Source organism: Camelus ferus, chromosome X (assembly GCF_009834535.1).
Source record: "Camelus ferus isolate YT-003-E chromosome X, BCGSAC_Cfer_1.0, whole genome shotgun sequence".
In the NCBI taxonomy this organism is placed as follows: domain Eukaryota; kingdom Metazoa; phylum Chordata; class Mammalia; order Artiodactyla; family Camelidae; genus Camelus; species Camelus ferus.
The window spans coordinates 28,736,986-28,741,640 of NC_045732.1; the positions used below are offsets into that span (position 1 = coordinate 28,736,986).

A 4,655-nucleotide genomic window follows, 5' to 3' on the forward strand; every position below is an offset into this window, starting at 1 on the left:
CCAGGAGCATCCATGTTGCTGCAAATGGCGTTATGTTGTCAGTTTTTAGGGCTGAATAGTATTCCATTGTATAAATATACCACCTCTTCTTTATCCAGTCATCTGTTGATGGACATTTAGGCTGTTTCCATGTCTTGGCTATTGTAAATAGTGCTGCTATGAACATTGGGGTGCAGGTGTCTTTTTGAAGTACGGTTCCTTCTGGATATAAGCTCAGGAGCGGGATTCCTGGGTCATATGGTAAGTGTATTCCTAGTCCTTTGAGGAATCTCCATACTGTTTTCCACAGTGGCTGCACCAAACTGCATCCCCGCCAGCAGTGCAGGAGGGTTCCACCTTCTCCACAACCTCTCCAGCATTTGTCATTTGTGGATTTTTGAACGATGGCCATTCTGACTGGTGTGAGGTGATACCTCATCATAGTTTTGATTTGCATTTCTCTGATAATTAGTGATATTGAGCATTTTTTTATGTGCCTTTTGATCATTTGTAAGTCTTCCTTGGAGAATTGCTTGTTTAGGTCTTTTGCTCATCTTTGGATTGGGTTGTTTGGTTGTTTCTTATTAAGTCATTTGAGCTGCTTACGTATTCTGGAGATCAAGCCTTTGTCGGTTTCATTTGCAAAAATTTTCTCCCATTCCGTAGGTTGTCTTTTTTTTTTTACTTATGGTTTCTTTTGCTGTGCAGAAGAGTATGACTTTCTTCTTTATCTATTTTATATATAGTAGTTAGTATCGGCTAATCCCAAACTCCTAATTTATCTCTCCCTGCTTCTTTCCCCTTTGGTGGCCATAAATTTGTTTTCTATGTCTGTGAGTCTTTTTCGGTTTTGTAAATCAGTTCATTTGTGTCATTTTTGTTTAGATTCCACATATAAGTGATATCATATGATATTTGTCTTTCTCTGTCTGACTTACTTCACTTAGTATGATAATCTCTAGGTCCATCCATGTTGCTACAAATGGCATTATTTCATTCTTTTTTATGGCTGAGTAGTATTCCATTGTGTGTTTTTGTGTGTGTGTGTGTGTATGTGTGTGTGTATCACAATTTCTTTATCCAGTCATCTGTCAGTGGACATTTATGTTGCTTCCATGTCTTGGCTATTGTAAATAGTGCTACTGTGAACATTGGGGTGCATGTATCTTTTCAAATTAGAGTTTTCTCTGGATATATGCCCAGGAGTGGGATTGCTGGATCATATGTATACCACCTCTTCTTTATCCATTCATCCATTGATGGACACTTAGGTTGTTTCCATGCCTTGGCAATTGTAAATAATGCTGCTGTGAACATTGGGGTGAATGTATCTTTTCGAATTAGTGTTTTTAGTTTTTTGGGATATATATCCAGGAGTGGAATTGCAGGGTCATATGGTAGTGCTATTTTTAGTTCTCTGAGAAACCTCCATATGGTTATTCACAGTGGCTGCACCAATTTACATTCCCACCAGCAGTGTACAAGTGTTCCCTTTTCTCCACATGCTCACCAACATTTGTTACGTGTTCTTTTTGATATTAGCCATTATGACTGGTGTGAGGTGTTATCTCACTGTGATACTGGCACAAAAACAGACACATAGATCAATGAAACAGAATAGGGAACCCAAAAATAAACCCACACAGTTATGATCAATTAATCTGTGACAAAGGAAGCAAGAATATTCAATGGAGAAAGACAGTTTCTTCAATAAGTGGTGCTGGGAAAACTGGACAGTTACATGTAAAAGAATGAAATTAAAACATTGTCTAACACCATATACAAAAATTAATTCAAAATGGATTAAAGACCTAAATGTAAGACTGAATACTGTAAAACTCCTAGAGGAAAACATAGGCAGAACACTCTTTGACATAAATCACAGCAATGTTATTTTGGATCTGTCTCTGAAAGCAAACAAAAGCAAAACTAAACAAATGGGACCTGATTAAACTTAAAAGCTTTTGCACAGAATCAACAAAACAAAAAGACATCCTACTGAATTGGAGAAGATATTTGCAAATGATATGACTAATAAAGGGTTAATATCCAACATATATAAACTCAACTCATACAACTCAACATCAGAAAAACAAATAATCTGATTTAAAAATGGGCAGAAGAACTGAGTAGACATTTTTCCAAAGAGGAAATGGAGGTGGCCAACAGGCACATGAAAAGATGCTCAACATTGGTAACCATCAGGGAAATGTAAGTGAGGTGACTTTTAGAAAGCACCTAGGAATAGAGACTGATTGCCAAGGGAACCAACCTTGTGGTTGCAGGGTTGGAACTTTTAACCCCAGCCCTGTGACCTCCAAAGAGGGGAGAGGAACTGGAGGTTGAATTCAATAGCCAATGGCCAGTGATTTAATCAGCTGTGCCTATGTAACAAAGCCTCCATAAAAACCCAAAAGGATGGTATTCAGAGACAACTCTTCCTGGTTGGGGAGAGTGGACTGCTGAGAGAGCATGGAAGCTCTGCATCCTTTCCCCATACCTTGCCCTATGCATCTTCCATCTAACTGTTCCTGAATTATATCCTTTTGTAATAAACCAGTAATCTACTAAGTAAAATTTTCCTCTGAGTTCTGTGAGCCATGCTAGCAAGTAAATCAAAACCAAGGAGAGGGGGTTGTTGGAACTTCCAGTCTATAGCTGGCAGGTCAGAAGCACAGGTGACAACCTGGACTTTCGATTGGCATCTGAAGTTGAGTGGGAGAGCGGTCTTATGGAACTGAGCCCTTAACCTGTGGGATCCGATGCTATCTCTAGGTATATAGTGTCAGAATTAAGTTGAATTGTAGGACACCCAGCTAGTATCAGAGAACTGCTTGGTGTGGGGAAAAAAACATGTCAGAATTAGCACCAGGATTGTACTCAATATCAAACAACTAATAAGTGGTAGGGCTGGGATGTGAACCAAAAAAGTCTGACTCCTGAGCCCATCCTTGTAACACAGAGCAATATTGCCTTTATATACAAGAATGAAAAAGAGTATGATTCATGGGAAAAGTTATGTGATTCGAATAGAAAATTACATTGATTAAAACTTCCAGAATATATAAAGTTGCTAAGTGAAAAAATTAAATATATTGGCTTTAATTTTATCAGAATACATTTGGAAGGTATAATGGTATGCAGGGGAAAGATCCATGAGAAATAATACTTTAGAAAAGGTAGTTTGGGATACTTACCTGTCAGGGGAGATACCATGATCACGAAGGTGGTTTTCCCAGGGCGAGGCTTATCCATTGCCCTCTGGATATGCTGACCCTTGCGATTTCCCCAAGTGTGGGAAACTCGACTGCATAATTTTTGGTAGCGGGGGACTGCGTTCGCACTTTCCCCTATTAAAAAAAAGAAGAAGAAAAATGAAAGGTAGATTGGGAAGGAAATTTGTGTTTATTGAGCATCTACTCACTTAAAAATATTTAGATACAAACATACATACTTACATACATGTTTTATTTATACAATCCTCGTAACAAATATTTGTGGCAGGTGCTGCTGTTCTTATTTTATAGATGAGGAAACTGAGGCTCAGATTGAGGTCACCCCTCCACAAGACATTGACCTTCTTGGTAACAGTTTGTTGCCCACCTCAGTCTCAGGGGCTGGCAGCCTTACCCCCAACACAGGACAACCTGGAAATTAGGGATATATCACAAGGCCTGTATGAAGCCCAGAATTCTAAAGCCGTCATAAAACGTGGTCCCATATTACAGAGAAGGAGATCATGGTGATAACAGTGACCCCAAAAAAAGCCATTTTTGCTGTATCTCCAGTTTGTTTTTTAGAATCTGGCTGTGGTCCCAGTTACCCTGAAATGGCCCTTTCACCTAAGGCAGAAATCAAGTCAGGCTCCTTCATTTTCATAGCAGCATGTTAACTTTCTAACACAGCTGATAACTTCATTCAGCAAGTTTACATATTCCTTACAAAGTCCAGTTTTAAACTTGATAACTTTCTGTTCTTGCCTTAAGTACAATTTAGACAACTGATTATTAAAAAAACTCAGTCTAAGGGACATTAGTGATGTGTTACATTTAGTGATGTGTTACATTTCTTTTTTTCTTCCTCTTAGTACATGAATGTTTTCTACTGGTATAGACCCTAGACTCTCTGAGGTTTCAGGCTACAGTGGAAGGGGAATAAAATGTCTTCCTATCTTCTGTCTGGGTTGCCCTGCCTACTGAACCAAAGCATGGATGAGGAATTTTTTTAATCCACTATCATAAGCCATAGCATTATAAGAAATTTCTCCCAGATTTTGGCAATAGCATATCTGTTCATCTTTATTCTTAGCTGTTTTTAAGGTGTTATAATGTGTGAATATTCATTAGAATATTTTTTGTGAGACATTAGGAGGATCTACAATCAGAGGTACGTCTTTAAATCCCCCCAAAACTTTTTCTATTTTTTAAATTGTAAACCTAAATAAAGAAGGTTAGGGAATAAGGGCAAAATTGGCACCAGGAAAGACATCATGTCATATTATGATTTCCAAAATTTTGTCGTTTTTTTTTTTTTGGTTACATTTCTCCTATTATGTGAAACAACTTGCCTATTTCTAGAGACTTCCAGGCCATCTAGAGCTATCTTATGTGGGCACGGCAGTCTTAATTAACAAATTATAGAACTGAAAATTTTCATTTACATTTCTTCAGCTCCTC

General features: G+C 38.1%; 1 non-coding gene across 1 annotated transcript; it reads left to right on the plus strand.

Moving 5' to 3' along the window:
- The first annotated feature begins 3,168 nt into the window (after positions 1 to 3,168).
- Positions 3,169 to 3,332, plus strand: LOC116662356. The gene has a single exon (XR_004318391.1). It is a non-coding gene; the product is annotated as a U1 spliceosomal RNA (small nuclear RNA).
- Positions 3,333 to 4,655: the final 1,323 nt, after the last annotated feature.